This window comes from Canis aureus, chromosome 14 (genome assembly GCF_053574225.1).
Source record: "Canis aureus isolate CA01 chromosome 14, VMU_Caureus_v.1.0, whole genome shotgun sequence".
NCBI classification, from domain to species: Eukaryota; Metazoa; Chordata; class Mammalia; order Carnivora; family Canidae; genus Canis; species Canis aureus.
The window spans coordinates 25,920,533-25,947,480 of record NC_135624.1 but is presented as its reverse complement, the minus strand read 5'-3'; the positions used below and the strand labels follow the sequence as shown (position 1 = coordinate 25,947,480).

Here is a 26,948-nt window from a genome sequence, read left to right as displayed (position 1 = left end):
CCTGGCAGGATCTTGGGGGGATGCCCTGTCCCCCAGCCTGGCGCCAGCCTTGAAGTGAAACTCTAGCCTCCCACCCCCATTTTTTTGCTCTCAAACAAAGACCTGAGGCCCTATCATTGCAAGGTTTCTCTTACTAGTTCCTGTGGGGTGAAGGAGCAAAACAGAAACACTGGAGAGTTATGAGGAAAGAGTTCCAGGAATTTATAGCCTAGAACAATGGAAACAATAGAGATTGGAAGACAGAACCACCGTAACTCAAATCCTGACAAAATCACATCATTGCTATGGCCCGCGCAAGAGACACAACTTCCTTGCACCCCAGCCATCCAAAAAATAAGGAGGCTCTTTTTTTTGGGGGGGGGGAGCAATTCACCAAAAGCTATCAAAATCTACAGTACGTATACTCCTGCTACCAAGAAATGCCCCATGGGGAATGCGCTCACCTACACCCAACACTGAGTGCGCAAAATTCCGTGGTGACATCGTTTGTGACAAATATTTGCAAATCCTCATTCATCAGGAGATAGGTAAGCAACTTGTGGAATTGCCCAGAAGATGGAATTGCTCGGCAGCTGTCAGAAAGAATGAAGTAGAAACAAAGAGACTGGTATCCCAGCAGCTCACTGCTCCTCATCCAGCGGCTTCCTGCACTGCCTTGCCCTGCCACCTTCCTGTCACCTGGGGTCGTGCCTTCTCACTCCCTTTGCCCCCACACCTCGCACAGCACCTGGAAACCAGTGGATGCCCCACAAAGAGCTGGCGATTCATGGAATGACACAGGGCTGGGTCCACGCTTTTCCAGAGACGGTCTTCTGAAAGCAACTCCCCTTGTGGACAAGCCAGTGGCAGAGTGGGGAGGGAACCCCAGGCCTCCCAGCTCCTAGCCCCACGCTCCCCGGACAAATCGAGCTCTCCTCATCCTTCTTCTTTATTGCAACAGCCTTAACTGAAGATTCGTTCTGCCTCTGTCTCTTCCTCCCCATCCGTCCTCCTTTCTGCTGCCCTCCGTGCCAGCCTGAGGCTCCGCCTTTGCCTCTGGGCCTACCATTTCTTCTCCTATGATATGCTCCCCCTTCCCTCACTCTGCTTCCCTGCTGGGATCCCTGCTCCATACCCAAATCATACCCATCCTCTGACACCACCTCTGGGAAGACTTCCCAGGTCACAGCCTGTCTCGCCATTCCTACCACGCCTCTGGCTAGGAATCCCTGGGGCACCATGTACAGGACTGGTGCCCCCCTTAGGCAAAGAGAGTAGTCCCCACCGAGTCTCTCTGAGTCCCCATCCCCACCCCCACCCCCACCCACCAGGGACCTGGCATTTCCAAGGCAGCAGGTGCTCAATAACTATGTGAAAAAATGATTAATGAGTAAACGAGAGCAACGGATTACTCCAGGAATAATTTCCAAGCAAATGAAAGAGTAGATGAATGAACGGCTCTGAATTCATGAAGGAATGATAATAACCAACCTGAGTTTCATGGCCACTGGTCCCTTTTCTCCAGACAATTAAAATAAACAATGCAAAGATCATCTTGGTAAAACTACAAGCTGAGGATATAATTTCCTCTGGATCACGAGTTCACCCCCACTCCCCGATAAAGGAGCATTAGCCACAGCATTTACAGAAAAGGAAACACAGGTAACCAAAAAATATGAAACTATGGTCAACTTCACTCATGATTTTTTAAAACTTTATTTAAAACAAAAAACAGATTTTTCCCCCCTGTTAAATGTCTAATGCTTAGTGGGCAGAGGAAGAAAAACAGCTAGTCTCAAATACTGTTGGTGGGACTGTTATTGTATCTAACACAGACGTCAACCCAGAAATAACACCTCAAAATTTTTATTTTTATTTTTTATTTTTTATTTTTTTAAAGATCATTTATTTATTTATTCACAAGAGACGCAGAGAGAGAGAGAGAGGCAGAGACACAGGAAGAGGGAGAAGCAGGCTCCATGCGGGGAGCCTGATGTGGGACTTGATCCTAAGACCCCGAGATCACTACCTGAGCCAAAGGCAGATGCTCAACCAATGGAACCATCCAGGCATCCCCACTCCCAAATTTTTAATCTCTACATACGGTTTGGTCCATTAAGCCTTCGGCTCAGGTCATGATCCCAGGGTCTTGGGGATCAAGCTCCACGTTGGGCTCCCTGCTCAGTGGGGAACCTGCTTTCTCCCTCTCCCTCTGCTGCTCCCCCTGTTTGTGTGAGCTCTCTCTCTCTCTCTCTCTCTCAAATAAATAAATAAAATCTTTAAAATTAAATAAATAAATAAATGAATATGTTTACCCTTTGACCCTGCAACTCCACTTTTAAGAATTAATGCCAAAGAAGTAATTGGACAAGAAGACAAAGACTTACGTACAAGAATTTTTATTTCAAAAAAATAAATAAAAATAAAAATAAAAATAAAGAATTTTTATTTCAATATCGTTGGTAAGAGTGACAAATGGGAAACAATATAAAAGTCTATCTACATGGTCTAGTTAAATAAATTGTGTTTCAGGTGAAACCATCAAACCCTCTACAGCCATTAGCAGAGTCTCACTCTGTACAGCCAGGACACGATGTTCCTCTATCGCTAAGTGGCTAAAGCAGATGGAGAGTGATATGATCCTTTTTACTGACTGTACATGCACATGTTTATTTGTGAATAGCAGAGTTATGGAAGCCTATACACCGGTGGCTGGGCTCGTGAGAACTGTTGCTTTTTGGTTTACACCCTTTCATAGCTTTTGAAAAATAATCCTTGATTACTTTTATAGAAAGGAAAACATTCAGAGAGCCCAAGAGGCAGGCAGAGGCCCTGGCTTTGCTCCTTCTAGCCTCAACACTCTTCTTACTGCTCCTGACCTCTGCTCTGTCCCTGTCCAAGGACTCAGCCCCTGGGAAAGGCCGCCCTAGCCCAGTTTCTGAAACAATTAAAACAATGGTGTTTTCCACAGAATGGCATATTCTACAGAATAAACCTTGGGCCCCTTCAGAGGCCACACAAGGGAGAGGAGTGCATGGAGGCCCTGCAGCTCAGGGGGAGAACTACAGAGGGTGGACCCTCGAGACAGACTTCCTCTTCCGTGGCCTTGCCCAGCTTTGTTCCAAGGTCAAACTGCCTGCAGCTACTGCCCTTGTACCTTAGCCAGCTTCATCCACAGCCCCAGGGTATGAACTAATAGGACCTGGGCAGGGTTCCAAATCTACCAGAATAGAGGAGAGGGAAAGGGGGTGTTATTTTAACCCCAAAGCTCCATGGAAAGGAGGCAAAATAGGTAAAATAATATTTGCTAATATTTTATAATTGTTATATGCCTGGTACTGTGTTGATGAAGCCTTGGGGTCAGTGGCTTTGGACAAGAACCTAATCTCTATGAACCTTAGTTTTTTCCATCTAGGAAATGATATGATAACGCCTATCATTTGGGGTTGCCGCACAGAATAAATAGATGATGTGTGTAAAATACTTAACTTGGTGCCTGGAGTACAATAATTGATCAATAAGTAGTCAATGTTATATCATTCTTGTTGCAGTTACACGTTGATATGTGGACGGTGACCTGCCTTCTTGATGCCCTGCCCCCCGCCCCCCGCCCCACAAGCTGATCCATTTCAGTGGGGAGAATGGCTGGCGCCACAGGGATCTTCCTCCACAAGCAGTGGGAAGTTGGCACCAGCTAATGAAAATGTCAAGTAGGAGACAAACCCCATGCAAACTGGGGTTGTCTCTGAAAGGAAGCAGAAGAAGAGCAGCCAGTTGAGGGATGCCAACTTCTTGTAAGTTGGTAAGTGTTAGGGGTTGAACTGTGTCCCCCCTCCCCAAGAAGAGGTTGAAGTCCCCACCCCCAGTACCTGTGGGTGTGATGTTGTTTGGGAACAGGGTCTTGGTAGATGATCAAGTCGAGATGAAATCTTCAGGGTGGGCTTTACTCCAATATGACTTACATCCTTATAAAATGCGGAAATCCAGCCATAGAGAGGTACACTGAGGAAGAACATCCTGTGACGATGAAGGCAGATATCAAGGCGATGCATTGATTGCAGGAATCACCAAAGATTGCTGGCTACCACCACAAGCCAGGAGAGAGGGACAGAACAGACTCTCCCTCACTACCCTGAGAAGGAAGCAATCTGACTGATACCTTGATCCCGGGCTCCCAGCCTCCAGAACCATGAGACAATACATTTCGGTTAAGCTACCCACCTGTGGTGCTCTGTTACAGCAGCCCAGGCCCACTGAACAGTGGGGTCTGCTGAGAGAGGACAGACTCCCACCTCTTGCCTGCTTTGTGACCCTTGACAAGTAGTTACCTCCTCTTGCAGAGACTAGCTGTGAAAGGTTAACCCTGAGGCTGAGTGAGATACTGCATGGAACACTCCAGACCCGGTCCCTGACACATAAATGCTCAGCATCTGTCACAAATGTGCAGATTAGTCACCCCTGGGGACCCTGGGGAGTGGGAGGCTGAAACTCACTTTAGGTTGCTTCACAAATGTGTGGTTTTTGCTCTCCTTTGAAATTCTAAATTCCTGTGGGCAGGAGCTCACGACATGAGTCTTCCTATAGACTCTCCAGTCACACCAGGACAGTTCTCTGAATCCCATAAATGCTCAGCAAATACTTCTTACTCAATAAAGTGTGTTCTATATTAGGATTGTATCAGAGTCAATTCTAGAGTGAGATCTGATGTCTTTGCATCCTCAGTCTGAAGGCCTCACCCAAGACAGCCAATGAATATTGATGGATTAGTATTAAATGAATGGATGACCTTTATGGGGTACATGATTTGGCTTGTAGTATAATTGAATCTATGGTGAGGTATGGTGTTTTATCAAGAAACAGCTGAGCTGCTGCCTGGTATTGATCTCAGCATCATAACAAACTGGAAAAATAGAAAAGCTAAGGAAAGAAAGCTAAGCTAAGAAAATAAGCTAAGGAGTTTTAAATATTTACTGTGTTGGGGGCTAAGCTTCATGCAGATTATCTGTTGCATTCCTCACACCATTGTGAACTACAGTTCTTACCTTCACTTTGCCAATGTGGAATACTTTTCAAAGTCACAGTGAGGAGGGGCACCCGCGTGGCTCAGTCGGTTAAGTGTCCAACTCTTGATCTCAGCTCAGGTCTTGATCTCACAGTCATGACTTCAAGTCCCACATTGGTGGGCTCCATGCTAGGCATGGAGCCTACTTAAAAAAAAGAAAAACAAAAAGTCATAGCAAAGAAAGGAGAGTCTGGATTTAAACTCAGGAAATCGAATCCCACGGTCCACACACTTAACCATTATAGCACATTCCCTTCTTCTTCCTAAGTATGTGGAACTCTGTGAAGGCTCTATAATCTAGCACTAGAGCCACTATTAGGCTGGCAGGGTCCTTGATAAGCATCTAATCCAAGATCTTTTAAGAAAATGAAACTGGGAACCAGGGAAGACATGTGACTAGCTTTACAATGAGAAAGTGACCCAACTGGGACTTGAAGCCAGGTCCCCTGATCCCCAGCCCAGGCTGGTGTGTCCTGGTAGGAGTGGGGACTTGGGCTATAACTAGTCATTCACCCAAGTCCCTAGCTCTCTATCCTCTAAATGGGCAAGGAAATTCAGGGAGGTGGGGAACACTGGCTGCCAACTTCCTGCTTCTGTCCACAGAGAAAACTTGAGCCAGGAAGGGCCATCCTACTGAATGGCCTACACATTTGTCTTTCGCTCCTCAGGGACTGCACTCCTGCTGTTCTCACATCCTCTGAGTTTGAGTCTTGTCAGTCTGGACCAAGTGCAAATGGGATCCCATGAGCCCAGGGCCCAGGCTTTGCTCTGGGTGATGTCCTGCTCATTATTACTCAGGACATGGGTGTTACAGTCTGTGGGCTCTGATGATGCAGAATATCATGGGGCATCTAGCCCTCTCCTAAAGGAGCCAAAATGATCCTTGTCATGACACGCAGCCTGAGGAGGCTGAAGCCAATGTCATAGAAGTACAGATGGCACCTCTCAGAACAGGGAGAGGACACTGATAAACATTCCCCATATTTCCAAGGTGATGTGTGTTGCACTTGACCCCTCTCCTTGCCTCCATCCTTTCTCTGTGTGGCCTTATCTTCCTGCAATAGCACCAAAGTTGTAGCTCTGGGTTGGGGGCTGGCAGTGGGGCTGGAGAGCTCTGAGCATAATAACCTGGGACCTGATTCCCCTGAAAGCCACTCATGGATGGTTCTCCCAAAGACCTGGGGATCCTTACAGAATTCTCTAGAAATAGCAAAAAAAACATTGGAGCCCAAACATTTCCTGAGCCCTCATGCAACCACCAGCATCTGGGCTTACTACTTAGGGAAACACTGTAAGAACAATTGTTACATGTGAGCTCCTATGGGTCACTTAAAATCACCCAGTGACTCTCCACTCAACTGAGAGACAGCACAGCTCTGACTAGTGGATTAGGTTCACTGCATTCGCCTGGAGTCAGGAAGTGGGTCTAGAGCACAAACGGTTGGGTTGTTGACATACTTTCTTCTGTTTCATGTATCGGGCTTCCACACACTAAAATGCACTTGCAAAGAGAGGTCAGATGCTTGGAAGTTAATGATAAAAAGGCTTATCAGTTGGAACTCTAGTTGAATCTTTTCTATACAAGAGGAAACAGGCCCAGAGACGAAAAGTGACTTGTCCAAAATCACACAGCTAGTGTCCGAGGCAGCAACAGAACCAATAGAACCGGGGGGTCCTGGGTCTCAGTGAGTGGACACAACCTAGGTATTAGGGCCTGAGATTTCACTATTAGGAATTGTCACTCTTGTTTTCATAGTATTTGATGGTCTTATTTAGGTACACAAGTAGTAAATGAGTGTATCAGCACAATCATAAAAGAAAACTTTAAAGACCAATTGTATTTATCAAGCCTTTAAAATTTCTCTTTCTATGTTTCTTGGTCCTCTCCCCAATCCCTTTCCCCCTCCCACCAGGTGTGTTCGATGTTAACAAATGTGTGTCCAAGCTTTCCAGGCTTTTTTCAATGCATTTGGAAATACATTTACGACATGTAATCATATATTTAAATATACATTTGTATATTACAATGTGCATTGTAAATATAGGTGTGTTATTTAAAATCCCAATTTAGGGGTGCCTGGGTGTCTCAGATGGTTAAGGATCTGACTCCAGGTTTTGGCTGAGGTCATGATCTTTGGGTCAGGAGGTGGAGCCCTGAGTTGGGCTCCATGCTCAGTGGGGAGTCTGCTTGGGATTCCTTCTCTCTCGCTCTCCCTCTGCTCTTCCGCCTGTCCCCTCTCTCTCTAAAATAAATAAATAATTTAAAAAAAAAAAAAAAAGAAAGAAAATCCGGTGCCTGGGTGCTCAGTCAGTTGAGTGTCTGCTCAGGTCATGATCCTGGGGCCCTGGGGTTGACCCTGGTATTGGGTTCTTCACTCAATGGGAAGCCTGCTTCTCCTTCTCCCTCTCCCTCTGCCCCTATCCCTGCTCATGCTCTCTCTCTCAAATAAATAAATAAAATACTTAAAATAATAAAATAATAATAAAATCCCAATTTATATATCACCCCATTTATATATATATAAGATCAAGCTATACTGTTTTGTTCACTTAACCTTGTGTCTTGGAGCTCTTTCCATGGTCCTTCTAGAACCTTGGCATCTTGTCAATGCCTCCATAAGATTCCACTGCATGGCTGTACCAAGTATATATTTAGCTATTTGTCTATCTTCAGACATTAAGATTGTTTCCCATCTTTTTCTATTGTAGTCATAACCACAACGAACTTCCTTATATACAAATCTCTGGGAGATGAGCCAATGTTTCTGCAGAAGAGGTATCTAGAAGTGAAAAATGTGAGATCATTTGTTTAGAGAAGGTCTCACTGTAAGTTGTAACACGTCACCTTAATGTTTTCCAAAGCGTTCTCTTTTGAACTTTGAGGGTCTTCAATAGCCATAAATTTTCACAGCAACCCTGTGAAAACAAAGCACAGTCCCTACTTTACAAAATAAGATTTCAGCTAAGATTTATTAACTAAAACCAGCACAGCTCTCATCATCATGCCAAACCAGCTCTGCGGCTCTCAGCCTGGCTTACTCCTCTTACGCAGACCCCAAGTCTGAGCACCTGCCTGGCTGAGGGAAGGGGCACAGCCCACCTGGTCTGATCACCAGAATTCTGAGCCTGAAGGATTGGAGGAGCTACGGCCCACTGTCTGAAGCGGGGTGTGGGGAGGTAACCCCCCTACCAGAACAATGGAAGGTTAAGGACACAAGCCCCAAGCTAGAGAGACTTGGGTTCAAATTGCAGCTCCATGACTTTTCAGAAGGTGTTTTCTTGGCAACTCTGATGTCAGGTGTCTCATCTGTTAGTTGGAGGTGATACTAATATTTACCTCACGGTGCAGTGAGGGAATTGATTCCAAGCCTAATTACAAGGAGAGAGCAGTCTGGTCGCTGGTGCTTGGCAACCTGGCATTCCTGAGGCTCTTACTAGCTGGATTGGGAATGGAAAAATGTGCCTCTAGCACTCACCGTGCACTCAATTCATTTTAAGGAAAGAGAGTTGTTGCCTTTTCTGTTGTTCCCTGGTTATTATCGTTCCACCCCCACACTCAATTCCACAGAGAACTTTAGTGAAAATATCATTTGGATATTTGAGGAGGAGGCGTGGAGACCTTGGTCTCTGCAGTGTAATATTGGAGCTCCATGGCAGGACAGGTGTTAGAGAAATGAGAACGCTTTGTTCTGGGACGCAGAAGAAGTATGGGCTCCAGAGTCAAACAAACCTGGATAGAAAGCGGGTGTCTCTGTTGATTAGCTGTGTGACTTTGGCAAGTTTCTTAAGCTCTCTGAATTTCCATTCTCTTCACCCATAAAATCAGGATTAAAAAAAAGTAACTGCTTTGCTGGCTAATTGAGAAGTTTATAGGTGGTGAAGTAATGCTCCTAGCATAGTGTCTAGCTCTCAAGATCGGTAGCTCATCTTGCTGTCATTATATATGACTTTCGGTTGACGATCTTGCTTTCTACTTTGCTAAGAACATTGAAGGATTCAGAAAACACCCACATATTCCAGCCTTCAGCCATTTGCCCTTCCTACACCTGCATCCGCCAACTCTGCCTTCCCAAAATGAGCCAGTCTTTCCACTGTTAGGCGAGATCTAATCCCCCTCACCTACCCAAGAACATTGCTTCAGGAATGTTTCATTGTCACTTGTTCTCTCTCTACGGGTTCAGTCCCATTGAATGAAAGCTCACTGCTATTCTTCCGATACTTTAAAACAAAAACAAACAAGAAAAAAACTTCTCATGATCTCACTTAAGCTGCCAACTTCTCCTCCACATTTTTTAGGCTTCCCTTTGTAGCCAAACTTTTTTGTGCCTCATTCAGCACTTCCACTTCTGCATATGTACCCAAAAGAATTGAAAGCAGGGTCTCAAGGAGATATTTACAGCCCATGTTCATAGTAACATTACTTACACGGGCCAAAAGGTGGGAACATCCCAAGTGTCCATCAGAGAATGAATGGATATGCAAAATGTGGTATGTACATACAGTGGAATATTAGTCAGCCTTAAAAGGGAGGAAATTCTGACTGATGCTACATGATGGATGAATTTTGAGGCCCTTCTGCTAAGTGAAAGAAGCCAGTCATGGAAAAAAACATGTATTGTATGAATTACTTAGAGTGGTCAAATTCATAGAGAAAGTAGAATGATGGGTGCCAGGGGCTTGAGGGCAGGGGGAATGGGAAGGTGCAGTTGAATGGGTATAGAATTTTAGTTTTGCAAGGTGAAAAGAGATCTGGAGATTGGATGCACATCCGTGTGAATACGCTTAACGTTACTGAGTTGTAAACTCACGTAAACATAGTTAGGTTGGTAAATTTTAGGTTCTGTATATTTCATTCTAGTCAAAAAAATTTTTTAAATGAACTCTTCTCTTCCTCAGCACACTCCATCAGCTTCTGTGCCTACCGCCTCCTCCCCGATCTACTTTCTTAATGTGGATTCTGGAATACACATTTTCTGGCCTTTCTTTCTATCCCATCATATCCCATTGGTTTCTTCTTCAAAATGTATGCAGAAGGTGACACTTCTGACCCCACTTCTGGATTACTGAGATCACCTGCTAGCTAGTCTCATATTTCTGCTTCTACCCTTACCACCATTACATCCACTCTCAACACGGCAGCCGGTGAGATCCCTTTAAAACATGCCAGGCTGTGTCACTCTTCTGAGTCAAATCCTGTCACACAAAACTGAGTGAAAGTCCATGTCAGTACACACCCCAAGCCATCCACATCCCCCCCAACTCCCTGACCTGCCCACCCTCCCACCTTGCTCTTGGGCACCAGCCCCACTGGCCTGGGACCTGGCAGGTGCACTCCTGTCTCATTACCTGTCACGCTCTTCACCCACAAGTCTGCAGAGCTAACTCCTTCACCTTGAAATGTCCACACAATGTCACCTTTCAGTGAGGTCTACTCTGAGCACCTGATTTTAAATTGTACTTTGTCTCCACCTTCATCAGCTATACCCTCTTCCACTTCTTTTTCCCATAGCCCTTCTCCCCTGAGTGTGTATACCATTGTAACACACTTGAGAATGTTTACCTACTTATTAGGTTTCCTGTTACTTCCCATCTCTCCCCAATAGAATTTAAGCAGGGATTTTGTCTATGTGGTTCACTGATGTATCCCCAGCACCCACAACAATGCCAGGTGCATGGTAAGTGCTGCATGATTTTCCAGAGGATTAAATCACTTCCAGTAGTCCACTATCCACCTTGATCTTCACAGCCATTTTGTGAAGGTTGTCAAAAGATCTATTGCATCCATTTAACAGATGAAGACAGGAGTCTCAAAGAGGCTAGGGGTCTTCATTCACTTAAAATGCAGTCATTCATTTACTCAGCAAACATAGTGAGTGACATCATGGCAGAGCTATGCTCAGAACAGAGATTTGTTCAAATCTATTCTTGGGTTTTTCCTGCCTTAGACACCCATACTCCCTTTTGAGAATTGAGAAAATCTCATGCACCCCCGGTTAAAGAGCAATCTAGACCAATGGCTAAGAGCAGGGACTTTGGAACCTGTGCTATAAGTCTACCTCCCCTATTCTATGACTCTGCGACCTCGGGCAGGGTCCCTCAATGATTCCCCTCCTCAGTGTTCACACCTGTAAGGTGGGCATGGCGCTAATGGCCACCTCTAGCCCTTGTCACAGGTACTCAGCAAAAACAAATGCAAATAAAGCATTGTCATTAGTGAGTGAGTGTGTTTTCTACTTATCCCTACCCGCTTAGTGATTTTCTCCCATTTTCTTCCTATAGTTTGCTCGACAAAACCAACGGGCTGATTTTTTTTTTTCATTTCCAAATATAAAGATATATCGTAATATTGAAGAGGCTTTTTCCAACCCTAAAGTTTTGATCCGCCCACTCTCCATTACCCTGGTGCCTCTCAGCATCCACAGATTGTCGAATATGACCCCAAGTTAAGAGAGGGCCCTGGCCCCTTCCTTCCTCCTTTTGCATCTGTTCCCGACAGAGGAAGAGCTCCCGATTTCCAGCTGCAGGGTTGAAATGGAAACCGGCAAAAGTGCAAGCAAAGGGCTCAATTTCCCAATCGCTGCAGCTGAAGAGCGCCCTGAGCTATTTTTAAAGCCCTTTTCAGAAACTCCAGTGCTTGCAATGGATCTATTTTCTTAACTGCCAAGAGATAATGCTTAAAAGGGATAGCTTGAAAATATTCCATGGCACTCATAAAAATGACCGAAATAGATGGTGCATAAGACAGCCTTTGTCTGGAGCAGCGGCCGAAGCGAGATGAAGCCTTTCAGACCCCAGGCCAGCGGCGCTGCTGGATCTGCTGCTCACAACCGTGGCTTTGTGTGTTGACTGTGCATCAGGACCAGAAAAGGCAACAAAACCAAACATCAGTGACCTGGCATTTAAATCGGTCATCAATCCCAAGAAACCAGGAACCCCAAAATAGCTCTCAAAGCATCCCCCTCATCTTGAGCTCTGCTTTATCTATAAACCTGTCCAAACTGTCTAAAACCAGTCGAGCTTTCCGCCCCTTCCCTGAACTCCTGAAGTTTCTCTGCCTCCCTTAGTAGAACCACCAGACATGCGGTCATCTGTGCTACAGATTTAGGAATCCTGTTCAACTCTGCCTTTCCTCGCCTCCCACACCCGATAAAGTCTTCCTAATATGGTCTCCTGAGTAGTTCTGAAGTCCCTGTTCTCTGTCCCCACGACCACCGGCCTCATCCAGGTCTGCATCAACTCTCAGCTGGATTTTTGCAAGAGCCTTTTAAGAAGTGTTCATGCATCTATTTTGGTCTCTCTTCAGCAATTGACACCAAGGAATTTTCAAATATTTTATAATTATATATTTTTTAATTACAAATATTCATTTGACACCTCTTTGCTGAGAATCAGTGTTTCATTGACCTCAGAAGATAGTCCGCATTCTTTTTTTTTTTTTTTTAAGATTTTGTTTATTTATTCATGAAACACAGAGAGAGAGAGAAAGGCAGAAACATAGGCAGAGGGTAGAAGCAGGCTCCATGCAGGGAGTCCGACATGGGACTCGATCCCGGGACTCTGAGATGATGCCCTGAGCCAAAGGCAGACGCTCAACCTCTGAGCCACCCAGGCGTCTCAATAGTCCACATTTTTTAGCAAGAGTAGACAAGACCTTCCATGACCTGCTCACTGCAACCTTTTCCCTAAGCCCTGCTACAACCTATCTCATGCTTTATGCTATAGCAACATCAAGCAACCTGTGATTTTCCGCACACCATATTATTTATTTCCCCATGCTTTTGCATATGCCATCTCTCTTGCTCAAAATGTCATTCTTTATTTCTTAACAGGAAATATTTTATTGACACATGACATGAATGTCCGGCTTGACACATTTTTACAGAACTGACATACTCAAGTAACTGGTATAGAAATCAAGAATTTGAATATCATTGGTACTCCAAAGCCTCTCCCATCCTCTCCTGACACCACACCCTAAAAGGTAGCCAATATTCTCCCTTCATTCCATTTTGATTGGTTTTGTCTGATTTTGAACTGTATGTAAATGGAATCATACAGTACATCAGTACATGCCTTTTTGTCTGGTTTCTTTCTTATAATATTATTTTGAGATTTACCAACACTGTTGCATACGGCAGTAAGTTGTTCTTTCTGATTGTCTAATATAATATTCCTTTGTATAAGCACACCAAATTTAATTATCCAGTCTAGTGTTGAGTGGTTTCCAGGTTTGGGTTATTACAAAAGTACTGCTATGAGCATTCTTTTATTTATTATTTATTTTTTATTTTTTTGGTGAACATAGGTGTGCATTTATGCTGAGTAGAATTGCTGGATCGTATGATATACATATATTTAGCTTTAAAAGATATTGCCAAATGGTTTTCCAAAGTAATTGTACCATTTGCACTCCCACTAGCAATATATGAGCATTCTAGTTGCTCCATATTTTGGTCTATACTTGGGATTGTCAGGTTTTTAAGTTTTTTAGCCACTTTGATGAATTTTTAAAACTATGTCTGACATCTCTCTTTTAATTCAAGTGTTTAGATCAACTACTCTTCATGTAATTATTGACATAGCTGAATTTAAGTCACTCATATTATTCATATTCCATTTATCTCATCTGCTCTTTGTTCTTCTTTTCCTCTTTGCTTGACTTCTTTTGGATTATTGGGTATATTTTAGTGGCTGCTCTTGGTTTTCTATTATGTGTCTTTGACTTAACACATTCTATCTTTAAATAATGTTATAAAACTTCTTGTATAAGAAGTTTATGAGTACATTTTCATTTCACTCTCTTCCTGTGTTTTTATTGTTGTCATACTAGTGTTTCTACATATATTATAAAATCTACAGTTTTTTGGTTTTAAACAATTACCTTTTGAAAAAATTAAAAATAAGAAAACTTCATTTATATTTACTCACATAGTTGCCATTTCTAAAGCTCTTTATTGCTTTGTATAACAAGCAAATGGTGCGAGTCAATAAAAGTTTGCTGAGTAAATGAATGGCAGCATTTTAATTAAATGAATGAAGGCTATTGAGACTCCATTTCTTCATCTGTAAAATTGATATAATAATTTCTTTTGGAAGCTTTCACAAAGTGGCTGTGAAGATCTAATGGGATAATGGACTATTGGAAGTAACTTAATACCCTGAAAAAATCATTCAGCCTGCATATCTTTAAATATTTCTTCACCCTATTTTCTCCCTTGTTTGGACACTTAAATTTCTGGCATTTTAGATTCTTTCACCATGTCACTATGTTCCTTTTATTTTCTTTTTTTTTTTCCTGTAGTTTACAAAGTTTTCCCCTGTTCTTAAGTCTGGATATTTCCTACTGTTCTCTCTTCAGGTTTTCAAATGCTCTCTCCTGAAATCTACTATTAAACCCATCTATTAAGTTTTAAACTTCAGTTATTGAGTTTTTCAGTTCTATACTTTCTATTTGATTTTTTCTTATAAATCTAATTCCTAACCTTGACATTAATTTCTTAATCATAATTATTTTATTTTTTAAAAGATTTTTTTGTTTGAGAGAGAGAGAGAGATGGAGCAACAGAGATAGTGAAAGAGCATGAACAAGGAGGAGAGAGAGAAGCAGACTCCTCACTGAGCAGGGAGCCCCATGTGGGGCTCAATCCCAGGATCCCAGGATCATGACCATACCCAAAGGTAGATGCTTAACCGACTGAGCCACACAGGTGCCCCAGCTATTGTTATTTTAAAGATTATGTTTGTTTACCTCAAAGTCTGGATCATCTGTGGGTCTATTTTTATTGCCTGATTTTTTTTTCCCTTTGGGTTTTTATCTTTTGGGTATTGAAATATCTGGTAATTTTTTTAAAGTTTTTATTTTCATTCCAGTCAGTTAACATACACTGTTACATTAGTTTCAGGTGTACAATATAGTGATTTAACACTTCCATATATCACAAGGTGTTCATCACAACACGTGCCCGCCTTAATCCCCAATACCTGTTTCACCCATCACCCCACCCACCTCCCCTCTGGCGACCACCAGTTTGTTCTCTAAAGTTAAGAGTTTATTAAATTCCACATATGAGCAAAATCATATAGTGTTTGTCTTTCTCTGACTGACATATTTCACTTAGCATTATACTCTCTAGCTTGGAATATCTGGAAATTATTTATTAAAGGCTTGGCATTATCTTGAAAAATTATAGAGAATCTTGGTGATGTTATATTTCCTTAGAGAGGCTTTACTTTCCTTCTTAGATGCAGTTAGGAGCAATTCAGCTTAATGAAATCAGAAATGATTGTTTTTATTGAGATGATTTGAGTGTGAGTTTGTTTTTGTAAAACCTACCTACCCCATTTCCAGTTGCCCTTACTCCTAAGACAAGGACCGTCAGTGGTGACATTACAAGTCTGATCTACTAACTGGGGCCTTTTCTTTTTGGTAGAATTTGAATTCATCTAGTATCTTGAGATTGCCAAAAGTTGTGCTCAGGTTTTTTGATTTCTAGCTATCACCCTCTAATTGACTTAGCCTCTTTCCTGATAAATTGCAAGTACCTTAAGGGGAAGTTTAGTGTAAAATATCATTCACTTCTTTATAACTCCCTCTGTCTACCATCTTGGTCTCTTAAGTCTGGCCTACCTTGGTTGTGCTCCAATCCTTTCAAGCCACTGTTCTTTGTTTTTGTTTGATTTATATCCAGCCTTTCCAGTTATTCTTGGCACAGGCACAAACACATACATTTACCAATAGGCACAAACACATTTACCAATAGAATTGGTAAATCATAAATAATTATCTAATGGACAGAAGCAAATGTCTGCCTTCTCCCTTTTTGATTGAAAAACTCCTATTCACCCTTCAAGACTTAGATGCCACTTTGCTAGAAAATCTCCCCTTAATATTGTTCACCCAACTCCACTTTACCTCATGACTCCCCCCCATCCCCTCACATATAATCCCACAATATACCTTATAGTCCCCACACAGCATATAAACACGATTTATCATTACCTGACTTTGTCTCTCTTCCCCATTAAACCAATAGCATCTTGAAGCCAAAACTATGACTTATTCATCTCAGTATCCTCCATGCCTAGCACAATGCCTATTTTAAAAAACATATGCATTGGTGTGAACCTAACCGGTTCTCAATAGATGTTCAGAAATGCATAAAATGCCAGCCAAATCAGCAAGAAATTGGATTTCATTGACTTTGGAAGCTACCGCCAGGATTTCCAGACCCACTCTCAGGTCCCCTTCTGTCTCCTAAGCATTTTACCACTGTGCTCTAAACGTCCTGAACCATCACCTTAAAAAGGTGGCAATGATTCACTCAGACAAGTCAGTTTGTCTGTTCCATATTCAGTTCCCTCATATATAAAATAGAAATATTAAAATCTACCTTTCCTGGGTTGATATGATACAGCTATAGCTTTACGACGAAACATCCAGACTTTGAAGCTAGATTGCCTGGGTGTCAATCCTAGCTAAACTACTCACAAGCTATGTGACTTTGGGCAGATTAATTAACCTCCCTGTGTTGGTAAGGAATTAACATCCATAAAAGTCACAGAACAGAGCCTGGCATATGAGTAACCGCGAGCCATTAGTATTCTGTGAGGATCAAATGAGATACAACATAAGTAACCTATAAAACAGTATGTTAGTTATTACTATGATGACTATTATAATAATTAAGTCATTTCCCCTAGAGAAGAGCAACTCAACCCTGAGGCTTCAGTGGGTGCTACCAAATGACATATTTAGCATTAAAATATGAACATCCAACCTTTTACTGTTGGCTTTAACTTGCTAAAAAAAATTTTTTTAAGACATTTTCAGCCCTAACATTTACTCTGAATGACTCACATATGAGAATTGAGGTTTCCCCTATACTTCCTAAAATCTATAAACCAGAAACCCAGAGCATGACATGCTTCCCCCGACCACAGGCTGTGGGCGGGACCCGAGCCAAATATAGCAAAGGAACCACCGTCCTGAGAAGGAGACAGAAGCCTCCAGACAGTGTGGCATTCTTTGCCATGTCTCCCATGCCCTGGGTGTCCACACTCAAGACCAAGGTAGACTCTAAGGGTATCACAGAGATGGGGACTGTGAGCTGAGTCTCTCTGTGACCAAAACATTGGTGAGACCAGAGGGGACTGGAAGTGAAGTTCCAGAGGAGTTAGCACGATCCAAAGGGTTCAGTAGGCATGAGCACGGGTTCAGAACAGCCAGCTCAGACCCTGGTGTTCCAGAGTCTGCAGCTCACCAAGGGGAAGTGCTGCTAGAACAGAACAGTCAGCAGGAAGCCCTGAAGAGAATTGCTGTCCTGGGGGAACTTGCTAAAATGCAGATTACTGAGCCCTACCCTCTGAGAAGCTGAGGATGGCAATCGGGACAATCCAGAAATCCGCATTTTTAACAGCTTCTCAGATTATTCTGACAAAGGTGGTTCTTGGGCCACAGTTTGAGACAGAAGTGGGGTCTACTTAGCTTTAAGGATCAAGGGTGTGGCCTCTTGGTAAGAGTGTCCTGCTGCGTATGGGTGGCCCTGAGCACCCAAGGATAGAAATAGCCAGCTGGAGGTCAAAGACAAGCAGGCAGAAAAAACAATCAACAACCCCTTTATACCACTGAACATGATGCTTGTCTGTTTGATGCTTTTGTGTGAATTCAAAAGATGCCCCGGTGGGCAGATGAACTTGGTAAAAGCAGCCATACTTTCAGATAGAGAGGCCAGATCAAGGCTTGGGAAGCAGAGACATGATGGGACTCAGTCCCTACTTTATCCCTTGACTGGGTGGCCTCACAGGACCTGAGACAGAAGGGCTGGGGGTCCTTAAGTTCTTTTAGCCCCTGACAAGGATCTCACAGCTGAGCTCTGGAGGCCAATGAGGAGCATCCCAGGACTGGAGGAACAGAAGCTAGAATTCATGTTCTGGGGTTGGTCAGGATTGCACTCAAGTGTTTGATGGTCACATGACCAAGAATAAATTCCCTGCCATCTTCCCCACCTCAGGAATTTAATCGATGAAATACAACAGCATTATTGCCCACTAGTGAGCCATGATCAACACTAAGGCAGCCACTCAACATCCATCAGGAACTTTTGATAAACATCAATAGCCCCAGTGACCACAGGAGGGCAGATGCTCTATGTCTGTCCCCCCCCAAACTCACTACCAGGAAGAATGTTATAATGAAAGTAAATACAAGATGACATCCTACCATATACAAACACAATTAGCAGACAGGCACAAACACAGCTGTTCCAGTAAATTGGGTGTAGTCCCTTAGGCATTCCACCAAGCACCATGCAAGGAAGTTCTCTCCAAGGCACACAAGGCCAGGTCCAGAGATGCCAAAGGCAATAGAAGAAGAAGACCCAGAAGCCCAGCAGATCCTAAATGAGTCTCCTAATTACACACTAGTATGTGAAAGAGAATCCAAACTATTATTATTGCTCTATCTTTTTGTTTTTATTTAATAATTTTGTTATTAAGTAGTTCAATGATATGCTGAATGTATCAGTGATCTGGTCTGAAGCTTCCTCCAAAAATGATTTGGCTGTGGGAAGACTTCCTGTCTCCAGAATAAAGCTTCAGAACTCCACCAGGAAGATTTTGCTCACAAAGAAAGAGCAGTGATGAGCAGCAGCTATTTGTTCTAGACAGGGCCAGCTGCATAATTCGTAGGATCTGGTGCAAAATGGAAAAAAAAAAAGTGTGAGGGGGGAAAAAAAAGGAATAAAATCTTTCTTCCACTCTTTTTCTTCCACTCTCTCTGTCAACCTGTAGTGCTGCCTTAGGTCAGGCCATCATAACAAAATACCATAGACTGGGGGGATTAGACAGCAGAAATTTATTTTCTCACAGCTCTGGAAGCTGAGAAATTCAAGATCAAGGTGCTGGCAGCTTGGGTTCCTGGTGAAAGCCCTCTTCCTGGTTTGTAGACAGCTGCCTTCTCGCTGTGTCCTCACAAAGGAGAGACAGACAAAGCGCTCTAATTTCTCTTCCTTTTATGAGGTCATTAATCCCAACATGGGCCCTCCTCTCAAGACCTCATCTCAACCTGGTTATCTCTCAAAGGCCCCACATCCAAATACCATCACATTGGGAGTTAGTTACCATCACATATAAATCTTGTGGAGGCACAAACATTCAGTCCATAACACACAGTGGTTTTTTTATTTGCTATTTAAGCTTGCATTCTCGCCCAGCCCTCCCTATGCCCACTCCAGCCCCTGCCAGGCGAAGGGCAGCAGCAATCACTGGGCACGGGCGGAGGAGCTAGCAGCAGAGAACCCCTCCCAGGCAGGTGGCAGGAGGTGGAGTACGAGCTGAGGCTCCAAGTGCCAGGGCATGTATCATTGTCTCAGCAGACTGCTATCGAAACACAAATTCAGGGGCACTTGGGTGGATCAGTGGGTTAAGTATCTGCCTTCTGCTCAGGTTATGATCTCAAAGTCCTGGGATGAAGCCACCCCGTACCTTTCTGCTCAGTGGAGAGCACTGAGCACTCTCCCTCTGCCCCTCCCCCTGCTTGTGCACTCTCTCTCTCTATCTCTCTCTCTCTCTCAAATAAATAAAATCTAAAAAAAAAAAAAAAAAACCCACACACAAATTCAAAGATAAAATGATTAAGAATTCCAAGACTGTCACTGCAGAGCATTATGCCCCAAGCACAGGATTTCCTACTGAGTGTGTGTCCCTGTGTCTCCTGTCACATGCCCCGATGCTAACATTCAGAAACTCAGATGGAGGGAATTCCACATTGCTGAGTGAGTGCCTCACTGTTTTACTAATATAGTGATAGCAAAAAGTTAATACCAGAGCACCTAGAGCAGCATCCTACCCTTAATTGGTGCTCAAAAATATTTAAACACGGGGATTTTGAAAGTTCAAAACTATTGAAAATAAGCCTAGACACAGAGTCAGTGCAAAATTCACAGAATATAGAACTAACCTAGTCTAAGGTGTCTCAACCGCAGCCCTATTGACATCTGTGGCTGAGTCATTCTTCATTACGGGGTCTGTCCTGTGCACGGTGGGATGTTCAGCAGCATTGCTGGTCCCATGCTGATTAGATGCCAGTACCATATCCATCAACCCCTCCCCGACCCATGACAATCAGAAGTGTCCCTAGGGGTGCCAAACATGCCCCGGGTGGCAAAATTGCACCTGGTTGAAAACCACTAGTATAAAATTTGGCACTTTGGGGTATTTATGTTTGATGAGCAAAGTTGCGGATTGCACTCCCACATTTAAAAGTTAAACTTGGAAAAAAAAAAAAAAGTTAAACTTGGTGGGCTATCCTTATGGCATTTTTTTTGTTTCCACTGAGCCACCCAGGTGCCCCCCTTTTTTTGTTTCTTAACCTAAAAATTATTCATGCCTAAACTGCTCAGCCTTCTTTATTATTCAAACACATAGCATCCTACATCAGCTGTTGGCAGTAAGCAGAGAGAGGCTATCCTTTTGAGGAGGAAGCGAGAATATTCAACAAAGATTCACTGATGGGACTGTCATATAATCAACACTCGATTGCCCAGATTTCGAGGGAAGCAGATGTGTTGACATCCAGAAGGAAAAAAAGAAAAAAAAACAGAATCCAGATTATGCAAAAATCATTTCTATTTGGCTTAAGTTTTTGTGTTGGTTTGTTTCTACTGCAATCAAATGAACTGGGTCTTGTTCAGGCTGGTATCAAAATGAAAGAGGAAGCCACCTGGGCCAGACAGAATCTGGAATTGAGAAGACTGGATCCCAACGCCAAGTTGGGATTTGACCAAAGGAACATCAGTGAACTAAATTCTTCCCTCTCCTATTTTTCGAAGACTTCTTGCCAATTGCTTCTCGGAATAAAGAGAAGATTAGAAGATTAACAGAGTTGGGGGCACCCCAGTGGCTCAGCGGTTGAGCTTCTGCCTTTGGCTCAGGTCGTGATCCCGGGGTCCTGGGATCGAGTCCCACATCGGGCTCCCCGCAGGGAGCCTGCTTCTCCCTCTGCCTGTGTCTCTGCCTCTCTCTGTGTGTCTCTCATGAATAAATAAATAAAATCTTAACAAAAAGAAGATTAACAGAGTTGAAACCATGATGGATGCTATTGACCTGCATCTAGAACCCCCAAATCTCTTGGACCAGCTGGTGATCTGTGTCTGTCCCTACTCCCATGACTTTCGTCACAGCATAGCCCTGGAGTAAAGGACGGGTGTGGTGTACAAGGCCACAGTTCCTTTGATCTGAGCAGGGACAAACTCTGAGGTATGGCTCATGCTCCAGAGTTCCCTGTGGGGCCAGAGTGAAGCTGGGACCTTGGCTGAAATCTCAGCCTGACCTTCCTTCTTCCTTTTCCCTGTCCTTCTTCCTCTAGTCCCTTAATTGTTCCTCCTGGGAGCATGTCCTTAATGAATCAGCTGCATTCACATCTTTGGCTCAAGATCTACTTCTGGGAAAAAAAAAAAAAAAACAAAAAAAAAACTGGCCTAAGACATTTTCCTTTCACCCATGAGACCACAAGGGAAATGTGAGCCGCTTCTTAGATGGACGCCCCCCTAGATGGGCCATACAACCAAACCAAAAAGACATGGCTTAAGTTCAGAACACCAATGAGACCTTAGGGTCTCTTAAAATAGCTTCCCACTTTTAAGGAACACTCCATGGAGGACCAGAGCCAGAGAAGGGGCTGGAGCCAGATCTGAGAGTGTTGCCCAGAGAAGGATGAGCATTTTGGGATCAAACTGAAGTATCTGATTCCTTGGAGTTCATGAAACTCACACCTCAAACTCATGCCAAGGAAACTAATGCCAAGGAAAGATGATGAGCCTTGAACCAGGGGCCCGAAGCACAGATGATGGGCGCCAAGGAAACCACCAGACTCGAACCCAAACTAAGAAGGCTAGTCAGGTGCTGAGCTGGCCTGCAACCTCAAATTTCTAACTCCAGATCCAGTGCTCCTGCTCTTATGCCCTGTCCTATATACATTGTGGGATGTACCCATTAGATGCCAACAGCATACCCCTCTACCTTGGCTTTAAGACAACCACAAGTGTCTCCAGGTGTCACCAAATGTACCCAGGGGTGGCAAGTGGACAAAATTGCCTGCTGTTCTATCCTTCCTTGTGCTGTTACCTTTCCTTTGCTTCATTTCCCCTTATTAATGAACTTCAACACTCTTGGAGAGCAGAGACAAGAGGTATCCACAGTGTCTAGGGCAGGCTTTCAAAATACATTTTGGTGGTTGGGAGGCTAACTTCAGTAATACTTTTCCCAACTCTCCTCAACACATTTTCTGTAAAGCAGATATACGGCTGCCATTCACAGTTGCATGGGTGCTACTCACACATCCTACAGAGTGGACGGTCCATGCCAGAGCTGTGCAGTGGACAACAGGCTCAACCGTGCATGGAAGCCCAAGACAGAGGCTCTTTTTCTTGACAGGATCTGATACTTCCTCCCTCTAAACCTCTAAACTCTTTCTCCACCTGGTCCCCCAGGGAGTTCTCGAACCTATGCTTCGGAATCTCTCCCACCTTGAGGCAAAGGAGATGAACACCTGTACCCCACACGATGCCTGGTATATAGTGGCTGTTTGAAAAAGAACAGTTGCTTGGATGAGCACAGCCATGGGCTGAATGGTACAGCATGGCTCAGGGGAGAAGACATGTGGGCTTTGGGTTCTTCACAATCAGCTAGACCTTGGGCCCAGAACTGGCTCTGCCTAGCTATGTGACTGTGGGCGAGTTATTTGCCACACACCTCTCTTCACCTCACCCTTAATCCTCACCACTCCCAAACACACGCAAGAACTGTTGGTGGGGAGGAAGATACAAACCGTTGAAAACAATCCATAGACCATCTTTCAATGGATCATAAGGGCAATGCGGCATCATGATGAAAAACATGGTTTGGGAGAGTCAGGCATGTGCTTTGAATCCAGTCTCTCCTTGTGCGACATCGGTCAGGATAGCTGGGTGACCCTCACCCCTAATCACCCAGATGTGGCCGGGGATGGTAAGAGCACCTACCTCACGATCATTGGGAGGGCATGAAATCGTCCGCGTGTAGCCCTTGGCACTGGATTGGCACGAAATGAATAAAATGCTGAATGAATAAACGAAGGAAGAAACAGAAGGATGACCTAAGTGAGTCATGGCCACGGGGCCAATGGGCTGAGTCTGGCGGGATATCCAGGTTCGAAATACGAGTGGCAGCTAATGGCCACTCCCCAGCCCGGCTGAGGACTGGTGAACGCTCTTCCCCGCCAGGTCGTCATCCTTATTTTCTCTTCATGGGTTGTGTGGGTCCAGGGGGGGTAAAGAAAGGAAGCGGCCCTGGTGAGTCATCACAGGATGACAGACAGTGACACGACATGAAAATTCGCTTCCTGTGTCTCTGTTGAGGCCAACGCTGGGAAACTCGTGCCTTCTAAGCCCGACAACTGTACCGAGCTTCCATGTGAGGGACTATGTAAGGTGTTTCAACAGAAGACTTCTGGAATAGGACCTTTCTCCCCACTAGAGAGGTCTGTGAGCTCGGGATCTTTCTAAGAAACCAGTCAAAGAAGGAGTGGATGTCTTTCCTCTTGTAGGAATTCTCCTCAAACATAACAAAAGCTGAAAAATTCAGAGTCCACATCTCTGGGCAGTGTGGGAGTCTGGGGCGTGGCCTCTCTTCTTAGGCCCGAGGCACCTGCTGGTATGGTCTCAGCACCCCAGGGACCCCCAAACAGCAGACTCTGCCCCCCAAGTTCTCTCGTCTCTGGAAGAAAGACGGGCCCCTTGCTCTCTCTCTCCCGTCCCTGCCCTGCAGGTGCCCCACTCAGTGGTGGCCTGGCAGCCTCCACCGAAGAATGTCACTCTGGCCTGGGGCCCGGCCTCAGACAAAAGCCCTTTTGGAGCTAGGCCTGCATCCTCTGGCTGACAGGCCCCTGCCCGCCTTCCCGCTGCCAACTAGGGGTGGCAGCTAAATTCATCCCCTCGAATTGATGGTTTCCACAGAGCAAGGCCTCTTCCCTGCTTAGGAAGTAAAATGAGTCTGAGCCCTTGATAGGCTGTCCTTGGCTCCGGGACAAATAGCTGACTGTCCTCACACAGAGGAGGGAAGGAAGATGAGACACCCCACCGCGTGAGACCAAAGGCGGCCAGGCCTGCAGACGCGTGCGTGGGGGGTGGAAGGAGGGAGCCCAATGCCCAAACCAGAGACAAAGCCCTGAACGCGAACAAACCTTCACACCCAAGTCTGACCCTGCCCCCGGCTGGGAATCAGCCCCACCTAAGTCTGGATTCCTGGCTTGGCTCTTTCCCAACGGTGCCACCCCTCAGCAAGTCATTCTCTGGCCCCCCGTTTTCACAACTTCTACATGGGGAGCTAAAAGGGTTACTAAATTGATTGTAAAAAATCATATGGGAGAAGATCACAGTTTTCTGATTATAAAAAGAAATATATGGAGAAAACTTGGAAAATAAAAAAGGTGCAAAGAAAAAATTGAATTGGTTGAAATTATGCTAATAATTGTATAATTTTAGTGTATTTCTGTCCGGTCTTTTTTGCACTCATGCACATAAGCGTGACTCTCGGAAGCCACAAACTCGAAGAAGCCACTCGATGTATTTTGCTTGGTCCTAACAGAATTCACCTTCAGTATATACATAGGTACAAACATACATACACATGTAAGGAGAGTCCTGACCTTGTAATGACTTGTTTGGAAGATTAAAGGAGGACATATAAGGTCCTAGGATGTTGCCTAGCACTTTGTGGACAAGCTCATCTTCTTTTTTTTTTTTTTTTTTTTAGAAATTGTTATATTTATTTATTTATTTTTATTTATTTTATTTTTATTTTTTTATTGGTGTTCAATTTACCAACACACAGAATAACCCCCAGTGCCCGTCACCCAATCACTCCCACCCCCCGCCCTCCTCCCCTTCTACCACCCTTAGTTCGTTTCCCAGAGTTAGCAGTCTTTACGTTATGTCTCCCTTTCTGATATTTCCCACACATTTCTTTTCCTTTCCCCTCTATTCCCTTTCACTATTTTTTATATTCCCCAAATGAATGAGACCATATAATGTTTGTCCTTCTCCGACTGACTTACTTCACTCAGCATAATACCCTCCAGTTCCATCCACGTTGAAGCAAATGGTGGGTATGACAAGCTCATCTTCTAATGCCAACCTCTCACACTGCATACCAAAGCCTCTTTTGGGGGGTCCACCATTTAACCTATTTGGGATCTTCCAGATATATCCACATACCCCCCCCCGCCCCCGTAACCAAGATCACTTAAACTGCTCATTCTTACCCTTCCTCTAAGGCCACGTCTCAATCTCACTATGATTCTATTCCTTCTGAAGGCTTTTCCTGGGCTGTCGATGGGAGGCCATCAGCCATGGTCTCATCTGGACCAAGAACAACAGGTCCCACCCATGTACCCATCAGACGCAGCCGCCAAAAGTTCTGGCATGACGTTGGAGGAGCTGTTTATTTTTTGCAGACTCATCTAGAATGGGACACGTGTCATTATAGGACTTTATTGCAACATTGTCTTCCTAACTGCTATGACCCTTCGTGGTCCCCAAGGAGGCTGGCTTGCTCCCCTGGGAAATGAGAAATGCTATGGGTGGATGTGGCCTTAAAGACCAACCCTGTCATCTTATAGATGACAAGATGGACCTTCAGAGGGGTGAGATGAGTGCAGAGCTGGAGTGCTGCCCAAGTACAGAGGCAGAGGAGACAGCCTTCCCCTTCTTGCCAGCACCCACTTCTCTGCTTCTCACTCTGCTGTCAACTTTCCCTTCTATTGTGGATCAAATAGTGTCCCTCCCCCAAATTCACATCCACCTGGAACCTCAGAATGGGACCTTATTTGGAAATAGGATCTTTGCAGATGTACTCAAGTTAAGAAGAGGTTGTACTGGATTTGAGTCAACTCTGATCCAGTGACTGATGTCCTTATAAGAAGAGTGAAATTTAGATACAAACACACAGAGGGAAGACAGCCAGGTGAAGACAGAGGCAGAAATTAGAATTAGGCTGCCCAAAGGCCAGGGACACCAAGAAGTGACAGCAACCATCAGAAGCTGCAAGGCCCATGAGAAAATGCTCCGCATTACTTGCCTTCAGGGAAATACAAATCAAAACCACAATGAGATACCACCTCACACCAGTGAGAATAGGGCAAATTAACAAGGCAGGAAACCACAAATGTTGGAGAGGATACGGAGAAAGGGGAACCCTCTTGCAGTGTTGGTGGGAATGTGAACTGGTGCAGCCACTCTGGAAAACTGTGTGGAGGTTCCTCAAAGAGTTAAAAATAGACCTGCCCTATGACCCAGCAATTGCACTGTTGGGGATTTACCCCAAAGATACAGATGCAATGAAACGCTGGGACACCTGCACCCCGATGTTTCTAGCAGCAATGGCCACAATAGCCAAACTGTGGAAGGAGCCTCGGTGTCCATCGAAAGACGAATGGATAAAGAAGCTGTGGTTTATGTATACAATGGAATATTACTCAGCTATTAGAAATGACAAATACCCACCATTTGCTTCGAAGTGGATGGAACTGGAGGGTATTATGCTGAGTGAAATAAGTCAATAGGAGAAGGACAAACATTCTATGGTCTCATTCATTTGGGGAATATAAAAAATAGTGAAAGGGAATAAAGGGGAAAGGAGAAAAAATGTGTGGGAAATATCAGAAAGGGAGACAGAACATGAAAGACTCCTAACTCTGGGAAACGAACTAGGGGTGGTGGAAGGGGAGGTGGGTGGGGGGTGGGGGTGACTGGGTGACGGGTGCTGAGGTGGGCACTTGACAGGATGAGCACTGGGTGTTATTCTATATGTTGGCAAATTGAACACCAATAAAAAAAAAACAAAAACAAAACAGAAGCTGCAGAGCCTTCATAGA

The 26,948-nt window shown here is 44.3% G+C and overlaps 1 long non-coding RNA gene across 1 annotated transcript; it reads right to left on the bottom strand.

The window, feature by feature from the left end:
- Positions 1-2,446: 2,446 nt before the first annotated feature.
- LOC144282869 (uncharacterized) lies at positions 2,447-25,475 on the bottom strand. Its single transcript, XR_013351281.1, has 5 exons — positions 25,338-25,475; positions 7,887-7,957; positions 5,022-5,183; positions 3,849-3,996; positions 2,447-3,724 (listed from the first exon to the last, which is right to left on the bottom strand). It is a non-coding gene; the product is annotated as an uncharacterized LOC144282869 (long non-coding RNA).
- Between the last annotated feature and the right edge of the window lie 1,473 nt (positions 25,476-26,948).